A 20,575-nucleotide genomic window follows, 5' to 3' on the forward strand; every position below is an offset into this window, starting at 1 on the left:
TTATTTTAATATTTTGAAAAGATTTGATCTTTGCAAACTTTGCTATATTTAATTAACTCCCATGAGATTACAGTTTGAGATTTTATTTAGAAAAAGAAGAGCTAATTATATAATAACAATTAATTTTCTGTGGTTTCTTGATAATTGTTTATAAAATCCTAATTAGTACTTTTCATTCTGTAGTATGTATATTTATGTGAGATCCTCTACCTGTAAATTCTGTGTCTAGTGAGAAAAATTTAAGAGATCTGAAAGAACTACAGTCATTAATTACACAGATATTATATTAACTTATTATTAAGATACTAAGCCTAGTTGTTCCCACTTCTCATGTTTATCTATTAGACACATGAGTTTAGTTTTAATCTCCTAGATAATGCATATATTGACATTTCTAGCAAGTTATTACTTATTGTAGTGATAATATAAAAAAACATTATATATTATTATGGGTAAAATTATGGCTACATAGATTTTTAATAAATCTAGTTTATAAATAGTGATTTTACATGGCATTGGAAATATGTATAGGTTTTTTTTCACTTAAAGTATTTGCTCACTGAGAATTTAGCAGTAGATGAGGTGATTACATGTTCTTCTCTGTAGTTTGCTTCTTTTAGTTCTTGGAGGTTTGTTGTATATTCTGTCCTTAGATTTGTCTTTTAACTCACTGATACTCCTCTTATCTGGTTTTCAAAAGTCACTAGTTAAACCCATCAATATCATGCTTAATGTTGATTATGGAAGTTAACAGTTTAACATTTCTGTCACCTGATTCTATTTTTCATTTTGTTTTCTTTGAATATATCATCTATAGTGATCTTAAACTCTTTGCTTGTTAAATCCATTCTCTAGAGCCCCTTTTGTCTATTACATTATCTCTTTGTTCATATAGTTTTAAATTCTGTTGTCTTCTGTGTGCCTACTTACTATTGTTGGAGGTTATATATAAAACGTTATAGACATAATTGAATCCTAAGCTGATGTTAGTTACCTTTATGCAGAGATATTTTTGGTTTTGGCAAGATTCTTGGGGCTCTAGCAATCAGGGATCAGATACATTAGGTTGGATTTGGAGTTCTGTAAAGACTAATGTATTTCTCATTCATGACTTTTTTGGTATTGCCCTAATACCTGTGGTATTGTCTGTCAGGGTCTTACCTCAAAGTAAGGAGGTTTTTGCTAAGGTCTGTCCCTTGGCACAACTTTAACATTTGTCCCCCTAATCCTGCAAGGCTGTCAGAAGTACTGCTTTTCGAAGTTACCTCTTTATAGTCAAAAGATGCCTGTCGGGGAAAAGCACCCCCAAATTTATGCTAATCTCTTCTTAGGTTCTTCTCCCCCATTTCTTGGTACAGTACTTTTCCATTGCTTTGTCAGTGGACCTGAAGAAGGTTATGTAAATTGCATAATCTGCTATTACTAGTCATGGAAGTTCAAAGTGATGCATATTTTTCATAAGAATTAACTAATAATGATTCACTCTCACAAATCTGTATTTATGCCTATTTTAAATCCAAATCACAGATGAAATTAAATAGAAAGGACAAAAAACATCTATTTGTGTGTCAGATAGCTCCTGCAGAAAAACATAACATCTATGGAAACATGTAACAGTATGTGAGGCAGTCTCTGTTCTTAGTGCTTTCCTGTAGTAAATAACTCATTTAAGCCTCACAATAATTCTATGAGGGAAGTACTGCTATTATTTCCACTTCGAAATGAATAAAAGGATAAAAAAAAACTAACCAGAGCCCCTAATCACTACACTGTATAGATATTAACTAAAAACATGTTAACATACTGTCATATTTTCCTATTGCCTCTTCAATTATCTATTAAATTAGACTTTTCATGACTTAGGTCTTTAAGAAATTTAAATTTATATTCAGTTTTATCTTTAAAAGAGAATAGAATTAGATAATCTGTTTTAGAGTTATTCCATTTGAAATTATTTTTAAATTAGAAAATAAAACAGGTCCAGTTATGTGGCAGATAACTATAGTGTTCTTCTATCATTATTTTAAAAATTGTAATCACTGGCCAAATCGGGGTGGGAACATCTATAAATCATGTTTCTGTTATTTTTTTTTCTGTTTATTTTCCCCACAGTTTATTGTTTATTGTGAATTGTCATGCAGAAGCTACATGTTTAAAAGTGTTATATTTATGTTATTTCATAGGTTATATTTGGGGGGGGGCAGGTAATCTGGGATTGAGCTCAGGGACACTCAACCACTGAGCCACATCCCCAGCCCGATTGTTGTATTTTATTTAGAGACAGGGTCTTACTGAGTTGCATAGTGTTTTTCCAGTGCTAAGGCTGGGTTTGAACTTGTGATGCTCCTGTCTCAGCCTCCTGAACCACTGAGGTTAAAGGTATGCACCTTGCACCTGGCTCTAGGTTATCTTTTGAATGGAGCATTGCATCATACTCTGGTTAATTGTTTTTAGATATTGAACAAAATATTTATTTCAAAGAATTTCTCATCTGGGATGCTGCTGTAGTGCTGAGCTTTAATAGAGCATCCTTAATGCCTTATAATCCCTCTATAAGATGTTGGCATAATGATTTAATATACTATATTATGTCTGTAATGTTATTTCAATGAGAGAGAATTCCACAGCTAACAAAATTCAGCTTTTATCTGTAATCATGAATGATTCCAATATTTTATTGTCACAGACTTTTAGTCATATTTTCAATCTATGGAAAATGAGTTTATTAGGCACATTTCAAAAAATGCTGGTATTGCTGAAGAGTTTTATTATGACACTTGCCACACAGATTTTTCAAGCAGTTTGTGAGAATATTTACATAGTTTTGCTACATGAAAAAAATAGTAGTAAGGTAATGAAAGAAGAAACAAAGCCAAGCAACAGGAACAATGCTAAACTGATTGACATGTAACTGTGTGTGTAAAGTGCAGAAGTGCTCATTGTTGTTTTGGGCGAGTCTTTTGACTTTCACATTTTTGAACGGAAACACATCCTATTTATTTATTTTGGTTCCAGGGATTGAACCCAGTGTTGTTCTACCACTGAGCAACATTCATAGCCCTTTTTTTACTTTTTGAGATAGTGTCTCATTAAATTACTTAGGGCCTCTATATGTTTCTTATGATTCCCTTGAACTTGCAATCCCCCTGCCTGAGTCACTGTGTTTACAGTCCTATGCCACCATGCATGGTGGGACATACATTCTATAGTGGAGACTTGTTTTAAATATTTTTAAGTTACTCTATTAAATACTATCACTATGAGGTAAATACTTATAAAGAAGTTATAATCTATTTTACTTATTTTAAACTGTCTCTTTTCTCTCCCAGGAGTACTGATACATTGTCCTAAGAGGCTAAACATTTTATTAGTGAAGGTATTCATTTTTATTTGATTTTCATGTGCTGTGCTTCCTCATACACCTATGGAGCCTCCAAGGAGCTAGGTAGCTAATATTTTTATTTATCTGAGTTTATGTAAAGAACAAAACTCTATTTGCCGATTCTTGTTCCCGAAAAGACATTAAGATGTGATTTCACCAACCCATCTTGAAAGGTGAGCCCATTACCTTTAGACCATGGTGTCTTTCTTCTACATTATTGAACAAGATATCTTTTATCTTTTACTGCCATTTTAACCTAGTCTCTTTTAAGGCTATTATGAAATATACCAACATTAGCAGCTTGAATCTTACAGTATGAAAATAGCAAACTACAATAATTTGTAAAGCAGTTATGTACTATCTACACACTAACCACACTGCACTGTTGACTTAGATATTGTTTTATATTTGATATTCTGTCTTGAAATGTCATTTATCATCCCAAATAAAGGTTAAAAAATATTTAAATGTAACCTTATAATGCTTTAAAATTACAAAAAAATGAAGTAATTTCTGAACTAGCACATAGCAGAGAGCCAAATTCACCTATAATTTACCAACTAATCCTAAGGACATTTTATGTTGGGTTGTATAGCTTTTCAAACCTTTTTTCAGTTCCTTGGCCCATTTATTGATTGGGTTATTTTGTATTTTGGTGTGTAGCTTTTTGAGTTCTTTATATATCATAGATATTAGTCCTCTATCTGATGTGCAAGAGGTAAAAATTTGTTCCCAAGCTGTAGGCTCTCTATTCACCTCGCAGATTGTTTCTTTTGCTGAGAAGAAGCTTTTGAGTTTGAATCCATCCCATTTATTAATTCTTGATCTTAATTCTTGCACTATAAGAGTCTTATTAAGGAAGTAGGGGCCTAATCCGACATGAAGGAGATTTGGGCCTACTTTTTTTTTTTTCTATTAGATACAGTGTCTCTGGTTTATTTTCTAGGTTCTTGATCCACTTTGAGTTGAGTTTTGTGCATGGTGAGAGATAGGGGTTTAATTTAATTTTGTTGCTTATGGATTTCCAATTTTTCCAGCACCATTTGTTGAAGAGGCTATCTTTTCTCCAATGTATATTTTTGGTGCCTTTGTCTCTTATAAAATAACTGTAATTATGTGGGTTATCAGCCAAGGAACTGAACAGACACTTCTCAGAAGGTGATATACAATCAATCAACAAATATATGAAAAAATGTTCAACATCTCTAGCAATTAAAGAAATGAAAATCAAAACTACTCTAAGATTTCTTCTCACTCCAGTCAGAATGCAGAATGGCAGCTATTAAGAATACAAACAACAATAAGTGTTGGCGAGGATGTGGGGGAAAAGGCACACTCATACATTGCTGGTAGGACTGCAAAATGGTGCAGCCAATATGGAAAACAGTATGGAGATTCCTTGGAAAACTAGGAATGGAACCACCTTTTAATCCAGTTCCTCGGTGTATACCCAAAGGACTTAAAAACAACATACTACAGGGACACAGCCACATCAATGTTTACAGCAGCACAAGTCACAATAGCTGAACTGTGGAACCAACCTATATGCCTATCAGTAGATGAATAGATTTTAAAAAATATGATATATGGGGCTAGGGTTGTAGCTCAGTGGTAGAGAGCTTGCCTTGCATGTGTGAGGCCCTGGGTTTGATCCTCAGCACCACATAAAAATAAATAAATAAATAGGTAAATAAATTAAATAAATAAAATAAAGATATTGTGTCCATCTACAATTAAAAAAAAATCTTTAAAAAAGAAAATATTATACATACATACATGCATACACACACACACACACAATGGAGTATTACTCAGCAATAAAGGAGAATAAAATCATGTCATTTGTAGGTAGATGGATGGAGTTGGAGAATATATTGCTAAGTGAAGTTAGTCAATCCAAGAAAACCAAATGCCAAATGTTTTCTCTGCTATAAAGAGGCTGATTCATAGTGGGATTGGGAGGAAAGTTGGGAGGGGGAGCAAGGGAGGATTAGATGAACTCTAGATAAGGCAAAAGGGTGGGAGGGAGAGGGAGGGGACATGGGAGTAGGAAAGACGGTGGAATGAGATGGACATCATTACCCTAAGTACATGCATGAAGACACCAATGGTGTGAATATACTTTGAATACAACAAGAGATATGAAAAATTGTGCTCTACATGTATAATATGAACTGTAATGCATTCTGCTTTCATATATAACAAATTAGAATTTAAAAAAAATCTTTTCTCTATGTGAATATACAAACACATGGAATTAAAAAGTACAGATTTGAAAAGTAGATTGTTTATTCATTTTGGTGATGTTGTAAGACACAGTGTACCAAAAATGTGCATGCATCCTAAATATGTGGGAAAGACCTGGTTAGCCCTAGGAAGCATACTTTACTGTTATTAACTTAGATTTTGTATCTTCCTCTTCTACAACTTTGAGTAATTGAAAGCAAGTTTTTAATCACCTGATTTGGAAATGTGGCACTAATAATTCCGTGTCACAAGTGCTTTTAAAAATCTGTTAAGCTTTGTGTTGATGTCATGTCAGGCATATGGTAATTGTCTGGGTCACCACTATAATGTTCCCTATTTGGAATATGGTTTCCTAGCAACTCTTGCTTTTTCCTAATGGCTGAATTGATTTCTGCACATTTGTAATGCTTCCTACTGCATCAGAAATTGCCACCTTGTGTGCAAATGTTACAAGATCAAATTTACATGTAGATTCAATTCTAGAAATTACTCTGCTTTATCACTTGCCTTTAATGTGTTTGTTCACAGGTTAAACCAACCATAAAAAAAATGAATTTAGTAAAACCTCATTAATTCAGACCTCAGATTTTGGGGGGAATATGGTAATTTTAACAACAGTGTCCGAATATATGCAAATATTTCCTATTGGGAGACCTGTTAAAATTGAAGAAACACAGTAATTTTGATGGTCAAATGACTATGTCATCAGGACATGCACAGAAACACAGGTCTAGAGTGTACCCTGACTGTCCATAATGAAGAAAGGCTTATTTTGGAGGCAGCTTGCTGTTTCAGCTTAGATGAAGGCTGTTTCTACATGAATCTGTCTAGAGCCTTACTAGGAGTGACTTTGCACTTGTTTGTTCAACAATTTTTTTTAATGCTTACTATTTTCTAAACAATTGGTTAGGCAATATCATGTAAGGCTAAGCAAACTAGATATGACTCTGATCCTCTGAAGAATTACAATCTATGGAATCTACAACTACAAATGACTGACTTGGTCAGCAAAAAGAAATAGACATGAATTCTCTCATTATTATTTCCATCTTAATAATGAGACATTTTGTTAGGCTTTTAGAAATATTTGGCAAAGGCTTTCTTTGTACAACAGATATTCAAGGTATTGCTGTTTTCATTTAGACTGAAATTATTTTGGTGTCTTTGTAGATTTTGTATCTTTCTAAATAAGTGGAATTGAAAACTAACTGTTTAATCATTTAATCTATATAATAATCCTATGAAGGGCACATTTTTTTGCAGTTATATATACTTTGATGATCAAGAAAATACAACATCAAGGGGTGAAAGTATAAGATCAAAGAAAATATATGTCATAAATCTTCTATATGTCAGACTTATATGAAGTATTTTATATACATTAAGTCTTTTAATCTCTCCCCAAACTGAAAAGTTTCAATAAATCTCAGTTTACATTTAAAAACTTTTAGACTCAGAATTTAATGTTATTTGACTAAAATAATATAGCTGGTCAATTGAGATACTAAGTTTGAACTTTTGATTTTTCCATTATATCAAACTTTCCAGATCTTCAACAAAATGCCTACAGGGGAATTTTTGTTAGTAATAAGTAATAATAATTTTTGTTAGAATTTGTTAGTTATAATTTTGTCACTTAGTAATAAGTGTCCCCCTCTCACATAGTGCTTCCTATGCCCTGAGCACTAAGCTATGCTGGAGTATATGTGTGCTATGAATCTCTTTCTACATCTTGTATATACATATATAAATACAATATATTTATATGTATATTGTGTGAGTTTAGGCATATTTTCATCTTTGTGAAATCTATATGTATATGCATATTATCATGTAAGTCTTATAATAATCATGAATGAGAAATTAGGTGTTATTATCTAAAGATAATATAACTCAGAAAATCCAGAATCAGAGAGGTTAAAGGACTTATTGGCAAGTAAGTGAATAAATAAAGAAGACTAAATAGAAGTTGACTCAGAATTGGAATTCAAATCTGACTTCAAAGTCTATACTCTTAACCATTACCCTATACTATCTTCTACAATATAATTAGAACATATGATTTCTAATCTTATGACTAAGCTAATGACTTTAATCTTTCTTAAAAATTACATTCTTCCTTGTTCCTTAAGACAGAAACATTAATATGAAATAGCAGTACCATGTCTTGAATGCATTCTAATTTGAGACAAAATAGAATGTACATGGAAATGTTGAAATAATGAGTATAATTATGTCTGTATTTAATATAAGGAGACAAAAATTGCAGGTTCTATAGAATTTTTAAGTCTCTGAAGAAAAATTATGTGGGAAATAATATTGAAATATAAACTTCTGTGATACTAGCTTCTTATACACAATAGAAGATACGATCTCCTCTTTGTAGCAATGTAATAATACAAACCTAGGAAAACGAGATTTAAAACCATAAAAGAGAATCCAAAGGATACATTTATTCTTTTGGACATATTCTCCAGATGATATCAGTAGATATTTTTTGTATATTAAGTTATCTATGATTACTTTTGTACTTACAATAACTCAAATTTCTGATTAAAAGTCTGAAATATTTCAAATGATTTGATTAGTTGACCAGAAAGCATTTACTGAATTTCTCTCATGTATAAAACTACATAATTGAATCACAAACCAAAATGTGGGAGTGCCAAACACTAATCTGCATTTTTTTTTTTTTTGGCTTTCAAGTCAAAATTCTGTCTACATAATACTACATCTGGTCACTTAAATCTATTCATTCAAAAACCAAATCAGCCACCCAGATTTTCAAACTCCAAGATTCCATTCAGTTTGTTTGCTTTAATTAATTAGCTTTTCTGAAAACAGCCTAGGCATAGAGATTTCAATGGGGCTTGGCATCTTACCTATGAAAAGATTCAGATATGGAAGAAAGAAAACATGAATTCTGTTTCTTCTCCCTCAGTCAGGTATTTCCAAAGACTCACATCTCTGCCTTCCTATCTGAGTTTGTTTCCTCATCTGTGGCTGCACCCCACCTTTGGGCTCCCTCAGGCTCCTTTTCTTTCTCAGTTTTATAAAAGTGATTGTCATTTTTCTACTAATTACCTTCACTACTTTAAAAAGTCTTTATTGTTATGAAAAATTGATGTAAAACTGTTCATACTTATTTAGAAGAAAGAGATCTTTCCATTTTAACCTTATAGTTCTATATTTGCATTTTCCAAATATATGTATGAATTACTTCTAGTTATGTATTCATTTTTATTATCAATAGAAATTTTACCACTGGTGTCATCATGGACCATTTTTCTTCCCTTCTTTATAGCTTTCTATAATTAAAATGAGCCAATTTTAAAATAAGTAATGCAGACTCTCACCTATGCATTCAATTAATCAGGAATCATGAGTAGACAATGCTTAAAACTGCACAGGGTAAAAAATGTTATTGGATAAAAATTAGTGGGAGCTTCATATTCTTTCACAAAATTATTCTATAAAACATTTGGCTATGAAAGTCAGAGTTGTTTGAAATAATTAACATAAAAGAAAATTAAAATGGTAGAAATTAATCTGAGTAAACTACTATTAATGACTTGCAAATTATCACTGTAAAGTTTAAATTGGAATAAATTGATGCCAATTAACTTTCAGAGGAGCACAACTGGAAATGTAAACTGTTGAAATTAGTTAACTGTACTATATAGAAAGTAGATCAAGGAATTATGTTGACCTAATGACATTTAGTCAGAAAATAATTTCTTCTTAATAATTTTCATGTTAAATTTTTGCATTTAATTTTAACTTTTTACTCCTTTAATGGAGTTCAGATGTCTCATACTATAAAATGTTTTATTAGCCAAAGGAATTCTTTGATAAATTAATGGATGATATATCATGGTCTAGACATGCATGCTCAATAAATTGAATTAAATTTGCCAAGTGGTAGGAAAAAATAAAGAATTTCATTTAGTTATTTTAATATTGTTGACTATTTTATCTTTTTGTATATGTTTATAGTTTTTTTCTCTAATCCTTTGTTGTACAAGTCAATATTCTTTTACATTTGAAAAAATTTTGCCATGGCATTTATTTGGTATACAAATAAATACATGGTTTATGGTATTTATATAAATGTTTGATACTCTCAATTCCTTTTCTCATTTTCTCATGTTCCTCTTTTCCTAAATGACATGTTCATATAATGTCCTTGTGAAAAATACTATATGTATCTCATAGTCATTTTTCATCTTTAACATTGAAGACAGCAATAAATAATTTTGCTACAAAAGTATAATGAAATAAAGTGGAACTGACTCATCACACCAGTATTACAAACATGTGTCATGAGGTTGTCATGCAGAATGATGTTCATACTCTAACGCAATGGAGCACCTTGTGATATATTAAAGTCACTTTTCTATTTAGCTATATTATGGTAAGCAAGTTATATCCAAACATTATTGTCTATAGTTTTGTTTTCTTTTAAACTCACTTTAAAATGAGATGAAAATGCTCATCTTATGGTTAAAAAGGCATGCCCAGGGAAGAAAAAGTCTACCATATTTTTAAATATACAGTCTGTCAGAAGTGTAAGCATGACAAATTAGCCATGAACAATCCTGGAAAAGCTTCCTTTTTCAGATTGGTACATTAAGGGCTGTTTGTGCCTTCAAATATTTGCTCCAAAATGACTAATTCCTATTTTAAATCAGGAAATTTATCAGTGTTTTCAAGTAGGTTGGCATTTTGATTTAAAAAAAAATTACCTGAGGCAAATGTATCTGTCCAATTTTACGGTATTGTTTGCATAACTAGTTCATGCCAGATTCTACAGCCAAATGTATTTGCGCGAATCCTCCAGATGTTTTCTGATTTGCTACTGCTGTCTGAAAAATGAATGCTGTTATAATCATAAATGCAGCTTTTTTGTTTTCCTGAACTGGGGCCAATATAACCTTTCTTCTTTTCTTATGGATTAGCTTAGCCAGAACTGAACCAGAGTTAGTTTACAAAAGGATAATAATACAGTAGCTAAGGAAATTCAGTTGTGAGTAATAATTGGCAATGATAAGATTTTAAACATTGGAAAATTTGGGAGACAACTCCCTTATCAACATTCGATAAAAAAATATTTAACAAGAGTGTATGATTTTATCTAAGTTATCTAATTAGATAGCAATGGGACCCGAACCTCTGAAATTTACCAAGGAAACTAATGAAGAAGATATATCTAACCAGAAGAGGGAGGAACCATCTTGCAGGTGTTGTTGTTGCTGCTGTTTCTCCAGCAGCTGCTTATTGTGAGGGAAGAAGTATTTGTTGGAAGTGTGTTTTGAGATTATATGAAAGAGGTGAAGACGCTATACAAATCTGTGGTGGAAGGGCCAATTATTTTTACTTAGTGTCCTTTCTCTATTATTGGAGTATTACCATTTTTATTACTTCATTTTAATTCAATTAAAAATTATTAATTTTTCTCCTCAGTCTTCCTTCTGCAGGAGCTTCTCCTTGGGAATATGAGGCAACCAAAGTTGCCAAACAGATTTCCTCCCCTTCTAATCTAGAACATTGACACATTGTCTATTAATTCATCAAATAATTCCTGTGGCTAATAAAACATTTATAGTTTGAGACATCTGAACATTTCCTATTGACGTGCTAGGCCAGTTATTTCTGTTTTTTTTTTTTTTAAGAGAGAGTGAGAGAGGAGAGAGAGAGAGAGAGAGAGAGAGAGAGAGAGAATTTTTAATATTTATATTTTAGTTCTCGGCGGACACAACATCTTTGTTTGTACGTGGTGCTGAGGATCGAACCCGGGCCGCACACACGCCAGGCGATCCCGCTACCGCTTGAGCCACATCCCCAGCCCCAGTTATTTCTGTTTGTAAAAGGGGTAAAAACAGCAAATGAATACCTTCTGAATCCCCATGCCTCTTCTGTCTCATCCCATCCTCACAACATATTCATTCTGAAAGCAGGAGAGTTTTGAAAATAGTAGTGCATCTTTAGTTATGAAAAATTTTCATCATTTCTTCTATTTGTTATCATCTTCAAATATGTCAAAGAAATTGGTGTAAGATTAGTTTATATCCAAATATCAAGTTATAAATACTATTCACATATTATACTTCTCTAAGGAAAAAAATATGACCAGTATAAAAAAATTAGTGGAACTGACTCATCACATCAGTATTACAAATACATTTAAATGATATTTCTATTTTAGCATATGGTTAACATTCCTTGAAGAGCAAACTACTCTAGAAATTCACACTAAGCCATGCTTCTGAACTCACCCCAGCTTAGAATATTCCAACTCTAGAATCTCAACTCCAAACATCCTTGCCTCATCACAGCCATTGGTTGGTCTGTCATTTCCTCTTATTGATCACTGGGATATCCAGTTATCCATTCCTAGGCTTTCCATTCATCTTGGCTGTTTTCCTTCTGTATTAGTTTGCTATGGCTTCTATAACGAAATCTCACAAACTCTGGGTATCTTAGAAAAATAGGAATTTGTCTCACAGTTCTAGAGGTTGGAAATCTGAGATCAAACAAAGTGTTGGCAGCCTTGTGCTGACTCTGAAGATACCAGGGAAAGCTCTGTTCCAGGTCTGTCTTCCAGAGCATTGCCCTGTGTGCATGTGCCTCTGTGTCCAAAGTTCTTTTTATAAGGACACCAGTCATATTGTATTAGGGGTCCACCCTACTCCAATATGAGTTCATCTTAATTTAACTTACATATGCAGTGAACCCATTTCCAGATAAGTTTGCATTCTGAGACATTGAAGAGTAGGAATTCAACTATGAATTAGGAAGGAAGGAGCCAGGCATAATACAACCTATAACTCCTTCTGTAGCCAGGATCCCAATGTCTGCTATCTCAACATTGCTCCTACCTGGAGTCTCATTTTTATTCTTCCTTATCTTCCATCATACTGGACTATGAGTCAAAAATTATCACTCCACAATTTATGTGTACTATTGAAGAAAATTATGGAATTGTAGTAATTAAGAATGCATACTATTTTAATTCAATTGAACCCTAAATCTGCAAGCAGATTGTTTTAGTATCCCCTAGCTGTAATTGTTGCAAATGGTTTTCACTGTCTTCATCTCTTAACATTGCTACTTTTATTCTCAGCAGTCTCTTTCATTGCTAATTAAATCAATGTTAGAAGACATCAATATGAATGATCTGAACTTTTTCCATGTCCCTTCCCAACATTGTTCTTTTTTTCAAATATTTTTTTCCTTTACCTCTTCTATTTTCCCCTTTCCACTGGGTCCAGTGTATCAACAAAATTTGCTCTTTTATTAAAACAAAATTGTCATTTTCTTTGAAAGCTTCCTTCTCTAAATATATCACATTCTGCTTCTCCAAATATGATCAGATACAATACCAGTCATTCTGTTAGCTCACTGTTGTCTGTGAAATAAAGACTAAGACCTAATCAGTACCTTTAATTTGTTTCCAAGGTAGTTTCTCAAATCTATATCCTATTAAATAAGTCTTTCCTCCCTAATAGTATGACATTAAACATGCCAGACTAATTGCCTTTCTGCACATTGCTGTGTCTTTGTTTTAGCCACGTTATTATTGTTTTGCCTTTTATATTTATCTTGTTTTTGTTTGTTTACTTGTTCTCTCTCTTGCTTGGCCCAGCTCAAATCCTATAAGGCCATTCTTAACAGTCACATTCTCTTTAGTGGTAATTATTTACTACTTTAGGAAATTTATAACTTTTGTTACAATTAATCATTGATATTTACCATGTTATATGTGGTAAACAAATTGTATGAATTCTTATGTTTTACATACTAGACTTTAAAAACATTCAGGTCTGGGGGCTTGTCTTTTCCATTCTTGTGTATTGTAGTATAAGTGATTTATTGATATTGGTAAAGTAAATGAAAACTGATACACTAATGCACAATGTTGGATCTAACAAGAAGAAAAATGATGTCTCCATATTTTCTTATTCATTCCTTGGTCATATTTTTCACACACTGTTTTTCTATTTAAAATATTTTAAAGATGCCATTATGTGCAAGTCACCAGGCACTAAAAAGATATAAAGAACTAATTTATTTTATAATTTAATTCTATAAATAAGACCATTTTGATAGCTTATTTGATAGTACAATATTGACTTTATATTTTAAATTTTAAAGATGGAAGTGTATTTTAAAAAATAAATCAGAAAATTTTTGCCAATATCTACATGTGGCCTATTAATAACAATAGCTCAGGAGTCTGGATTGTATTTAGTAATATTCATGTCAGTAGTCATGCATATAGAAAACCAGGTCCTGTGTCAAATCCCAGGAAGGGAATCAGTAAAAGAAAAATGAATGTGATATAGTCTAACAATTGGATCATAATGGTTTCCATAGGACAATAAAACCAGTCAAATCTTCTCATAAGTTGGGTTTCATTAAACAGATAAGCTCTCATTCTGCTGTCCATCCTTTTCTGCCTTAGCTGACAAGACTCTATTAACAGAGTAGATTTTTTTCTTTTTGGTATGTGTACATTTCAATATCTTGGATCTAAGTGACTGCATGCAAAATTCACTAAAGTTACCAAAAGTTGAAGAGTTACTTATTTCTGCCATTAACCAGTCATTAGAATTGTCATTATCAACCCTTTAAAGTGCAAAGTAGAAAAGTCTAACTGTACCAATAGTTGGGCTAGTCATATATTTTACATAGCAACATTATCCTTTTAAGAAACTATCCTTAGAAACGAGACGTGTATTAATATGCAGTCACACATAGACAGCATTAACTAGGCATCATCATTTCATTTAAGAAGCACTCATATGATTAAACTGCTGAGCTAAAAAGTCATCCTTAAAAGTTCTACTTTAGCAGAATGACTGACTTTATTTTACAGCTGTCAATTTGATTGACAAGTAGGACCCACCAAGTGTGTTTCTATTGTCATAATTCAAGGACACCTTGAAAAGATTTCCCAAGGGGAAAGAAAGAAATAGAGAAAGGGAAAAAAAGGAAACTACATTTCTGATGAAGATCTTATTTAAGATAAAATATAGAAAAATTTCTACATTCACTATGTTGCTAAAATCACTACACTGGTAAAATGCTTTTGTTGTGGAGTAGTGAGTACAAATTAAAATTACATAAAAATACAAAACAACACTACTGTAAATTAAATCAGTTATGCAGCACTATAAATGGATGGTAAATAAGAATGAAATATTTGATTTGTACTAATCAAATGAGACATGTGAATTCCAAACATTACTTCCAGACTTGTGATAACTTACCTCAGTAGGCTCTGCAGCATTAGAGAAACATCAAATGAAAGTAAAAAGTCATGGGTGATAACTTTTTTATTATTGCTACATTTTTTAATTAGTGAATTGTAATTATGCATAATGAGTTAATTGTGACCTCTTCATACATGCACATAACATAAATTTGCTCCGTTTCATTCCCCAGTATTTCCTTTCTCCCTTTCCTCCTCCCTCTCCCTGATCCCCTTCCTCTACTTTATTGGTCTCCTTTCTGTTTTTCTAATTGTGCATTATAATCATACACAAAAGTAGAATTTGTTGTGATATATTCATGCATGCATATAGCATAGTTTAGTTGATTTTATCCTCAAGTGCCTCTTCTTTTCCCTTGATATCTTGGCTATTGTGAATAATGCTCAGTGAACATGAGAATGCAGATATCACTTCAATATGCTGACTTTAATTCCTTTGGACATATATCAAGTGATGAGACTGACGGATGATGTGGTAATTCTATTTTTAGGTTTTTGAGGAAGCTTCATACTTTTTTTCCCAAAATGTCTGCCCTAATTTATAGTACTGCCAACAGTGTATTCCCTTTTCTCCACATTCTTGCCAAGACTTACTGTGGTTTTAATTTGCATTTCTTTGATGATTAAAAATGTTAAGCATTTTTCATTATCTGTCGGCCATTTGTTTATCTCCCTCTGAGGACTCTCTATTCAAGTACTCTGCCTAGTTTTAAATAGGGTTATTTGTTTTCTTTTAACTAAGTAGTTTGTGAGTTCCTCCTATTTTCTGGATATTAGTCCTTTATCTAATGCATGATTTGCAAATGTTTTCTCCCACTCTGGAGGTCATCTCCTCACTCTATTAATTGCTTCATTTGCTGTGCAGAAACCTTTTAGTCTGATGAAATACCATTTGTTTCTTTATGCTTTTTGTTGTCTGTGCAAAAATTTGGAATCATGTCCAAGAAATTACTGCCTAGCCAATGTCATATTGTTTCCTCTTATGTTTTCTTCTACAAGTTTTATAGTTTCAGACCTTATGCTTAAATCTTTATTCTATTTCTAGTTGATTCTAGTAAAAGGGATGAAATTTAAAAACCATTTTCATCCTTCTCCATTTGTTATCAAGTTTTCCCACCCCTGTTTATTAAAGACAGACCTTTCCCATTCTGTGTTCTGGGCACCTTTGTCAAATCACCAAAATATAGAAGCAACCTAACTAAGAGTACATGAATGCATTAAAAGAACGTATGGTATTTACACAATGGAATACTCTTCAGCTCTTAAAAACCAGAAAATTCTATCTTTTTTCAGATAGCATGGATAAACCTACAAGACATTACATTAAATGAAAGAAGTCTGGTACAGAGAAACAAATACTAAATGATTTTACTTATGTATGGAATCAAAAAAGTCTAACTCAAAAAGTAGAGAGTAGAATGGCTGTTACCAAGGTTTGTATGTGGAACTGGACAGAAAATAAGAGATGTCAATGGGTATGTAGTTTCAGTTAGGAGAAGAAAGTTCTGGTGTCCTGTTACATGGCATAATGATGAAAGTTAATAATGTATTGTGTATTTTTAAATAGTGACAAGAAAGGACTTACAATTTTCTCACCATAAAGAAATGATCCATATTTCAGGTGAGGGATATGCTAATTAACCTGCTAATTAATCATTCCAAAAATTTACACATGTATTGAAACATCACATTGTACCCTATAAATAAGTATAGTAAAAATATTAGTTGTTAATAAAAATAAAGTAAAACTTAGAAAAGAGACATGAATAAGTCAAGAGGTTATAAATGCAAAGAGAGAGTCTAAAAGTTCCTGGAGCTGTCCAACAGCTACAGCTGGACTCAGGTGGTTCCAAGTGCTGCAAAGTAGGGCAGCAGGAGGATTTGATCCACTAGTCATAAGGCTTGAAACCTGACTGATTCCACAGAGCAAAGGAATTCTTGATGCCTGACTATGACCTAAAACAATACATTTCAAATATTTTATTCTTGTGAATAACAGTAAGAAAGGAAAGTATATATAATCCCATTGGGCATATGGAGACAAAAGTTTATGAAATGATAGATAACAATCTGATATTTTTTTATTCCACACTATGCTGTGTTATTCCATTATGTTCTGTTCTATTTAATTAAACAATGCTGTACATAACTCCCTAAAGTAATTTTAAGAGCCATGGCTTGGAGAACAGTGGCTGAAAGATAATTAAATTAGTTTACCTAAGAAGGTAAGTGATGGCATATTAATATAATTAAAATCATGTGACCCGGAGCCATAAAGTAAAATTTTGAGAAATTATGATTCTGCTATCAAGGTCAGTTAAAAAAGAGCATAGTGAATTTCTAAGAAACTAGAAATCAGGGTTGCTTGGGTTCATACTCCATGGTACTGACTCTCATCTGTCAGTGTTTCGGAATCTATAAATGGGTAAAGAACATCCAACTCCCTGAGAGAACAAACAGGTGGGGACACAGAAGGGCTGCATAATGAGGTGCTGTGTCTCCTGTTTTTACCTCAGCTGCTGTTTCCTTCTGTCCCCATTCATGTGCATGCAGTGAAGAGAACAGCATGTCCGTCCTGCCCAGCACGTGCATGTCCGTACAGCCAGGTGTCTGTTACTCGCTGACGGAGCTGGCTCCTGTACTGACTAAGGATCTTTAGACATGTTTGTTTCAGATTTATTGTTTTGACAGTTGTCATTTTTAAGAGTCTTTGCACTTTTGGTGGAGAAAGAGCTTTTAGTCTCCTAAGAGCAGAGCTCTATTATCATAATCACCTTTTAGAAAAGAGAAAATTACCTGTAATTTTTATACTCCGAAGGTGTATCATAATAATTCAACCACCCACCTTACCCTTAAAATCTTTTTTAAAGAAACTATTCTTCTTTTTTATCTCTTCATTTTCTTTGGAGGAAATGAGAACTTAAGAATTTAGGAAATCCCACCCAGCCTCTATGAGCTTTGGCTGCCTCTTCCTACCGTCAGCTGTTGTGTTTAAGGATCTGGCTGCCAGGGGATCCACAGGATTGCTGTTGCAACACATATCTTGTAAAAGGCCCTGTTAAAGGGCAAGTGAACAAGTCAGGGTACAGCAGCCCTCACATTAGCTGGAACTTTCCATGAGGTCCTTTGTGTTTTGGAATTCCTGTGGATACAGCCCCTCCTGAAACCTCCACTCTTAACTCCTCCCCATCACTCCTGCTAATTTGTCTCATGGGATATCTCACGGGATAGCATGTGTGTGCACATGCATGTAAGTCTACAGGTGCTCTATCCATATCAAGTTCTCACAAAATCACAATTGCAGTCAATTACCTTCTAATTACTGGAGGAAAAAAGAAAAAAAAAAAAAAAAACAGAAGAGATTGGTAGAGGGGAATAAAATGCAATCCCCAGGGAGGTACATGCCTTTTGCTGTCTGCTGCTTAATGTTCTACAGCTGGGCTCACCACTGTTTCTAATAAGCACCTTTAGCAAGTTGTTGTTTAGGCAGTTGTTGCTTTCTTCTCATTACAAAGGATTTTCTAGAACAGCAATCCCAAAACCGACCTCATGTATTGTGAATGGTATCTGTAAAATGAAGGCCTGCTGAAGGAGTAACTTTGGAAAACATTGCCTACTCTATGAAGATTCCTGAAGCATATTAGCATTTTAAAGGTTCTGAAAAGACTCAAGGTTAAGAAATTCAACTTTTCTAACCTAGCATATCCCACATTTGTTATTTATAAAACAGCTTTTGGTGCTTGAAACATTGTGGTTGTTTGTGTAACAGAATGGAAAAAAAAAAAAAAACAAAAACAGATTTGACCAAAGTTCTGTTTTGTTTCTTCCCCCCTGGCCTTCTTTCCTGCTTTAATGGTTTCTCCCTAAGTTCCCTTAGAAAATTCTCTCATTCCTTCAAACAACAGGCCTTTCTCATGTAATTTCTACATTGCATCACTAACATCAACCTCAGTGATATTGACTATAAACCACACAGTCATGACTATTTGTACATGTAAATCAAAAATGTCACAATACTGATATTTGATTCTTATCTTTTGATTCACTTGGTGTAACAATGTGACTTTTTGAGCTCCAAAGGGATGAACTCCTTGTCTTTTTTTCACATTTCCACCAGCTGTTTTTGGATCATTGTTAAGCTGAGTGAATGGAATTGGGTACTAAAAGCATAAGAAGCTTTACTTATAGGAAGAAAGAAGATAGTATTATTTCTGAAGATAGATATGCATATTATTTATTACTTTCTTCCATGACTGTAATCTGAATTTATTTATTCAAATATCATCAACATCATCATTTCATTAGCACTAGTATTAGGAATTTGTTGAGCATCTACATTGTGTCAAGTATTATGTTAGAACTTTTTTTTTTTTTTTTTTTTTTTTTTTTTTGGTACCAGGGATTGAACCCAGGGTTACTTAACTACTGAGCCATATCCCCAGTCCTCTTTTGTATTTTATTTAGGGACAAGGTCTCACTGAGTTGTTTAGGGCCTTGCTAAGTTGCTCAGGCTGGCTTTGAATTCACGATCCTCCTGCCTCAGCCTCCCGCACTGTTGGGATTACAGGCATGAACCACTGCCCAGAATGTTAGACCATCTTTAAATGTTATTCTTTTTATAGCAATCTTATGAAGTATGGCTTGGTTTCCTCATATATGAAAGAAATGATCAGTAATATGAAATGACTTGCCCTAATCACATGGCAGAATAATAAATCAAACCTAGATCATTTTAGCACATTTTTCCCCTTGCATTATGAGCTGCTGCTCTTCAGTGTTGATCATCTCTTGGGTCCAGGCAGTGAAATGTTGCTCAGATTTCCATAGCTTTCACTCATGGCTTCTAGGTTTACCATGCAGTGTCTGCAACCATTAGCCAAAAAGAAAATTCTTTTATTCCTGCCCCAATTTCTTTGTCCTAATGAAGGGGCTGAAGGTGGAAATTCAGTACTTATTTCTGTAACAAATACTGATAAAGACTAACAAAATAATTGCAAATATACAAGTTTGAGATCAAAGTCCTAATAAAAAGAATATAAACTGAAGATGCATTAGATAGTGAATGTATTTACTAGGCTCATTACTACAAAACTATGGTGAGATTTAAGAAATGCTTGAAGAACTCTGGATAATATGTTATCCAGATACAAAATATGACCGTGACCACAAGAGACTCAGGTTGCTATGGAATACACTGATCAATGTTTATCCTATGCCAGAAAAAGTATTTGAATATTAAAATCTTAATCCACTGAAATAATGATATGTAGCAACAGATGGTAATTAAAATAAATATTTGATAGGATTTTATTGTTTTAAAATGGGATGCAGTTTAATGAGGGGTATAATGCACACTGGTATAATAAAATGGCTAATAAATTACACTCTATTTTTTGAGAAAGTGAGAGCCAATTAGACAAATTACTTCTCATTTACTTTTTAAAAGAGACGTGTTTGTGTGTATACACATATTACTATACATTCAGCAATGATTACTGGGGTTTATTAAGGTCCCTATAAATACAGATGCCATTAAATATAATTGCAGAAGCTAAATAGTTTACAATCTAAATATTATAATCTAATGACTAGTAGTAGCATTTGCTGTGAACTATTTAGAAGGGATAAATTTGTGCTAAATAATTTAATTTTTCATTTCCTTTTTATATTCT

General features: G+C 33.0%; 1 protein-coding gene across 1 annotated transcript in view; it reads left to right on the forward strand.

The window, feature by feature from the left end:
* The window catches only part of GUCY1A2 (guanylate cyclase 1 soluble subunit alpha 2), a 297,421-nt gene that overhangs the window by 215,788 nt on the left and 61,058 nt on the right, over positions 1–20,575 (forward strand). The gene's annotated exons all lie outside the window — the stretch shown is intronic.

Source organism: Spermophilus citellus, assembly GCF_964194105.1.
Source record: "Spermophilus citellus genome assembly, chromosome: 2".
Classification (NCBI taxonomy): domain Eukaryota; kingdom Metazoa; phylum Chordata; class Mammalia; order Rodentia; family Sciuridae; genus Spermophilus; species Spermophilus citellus.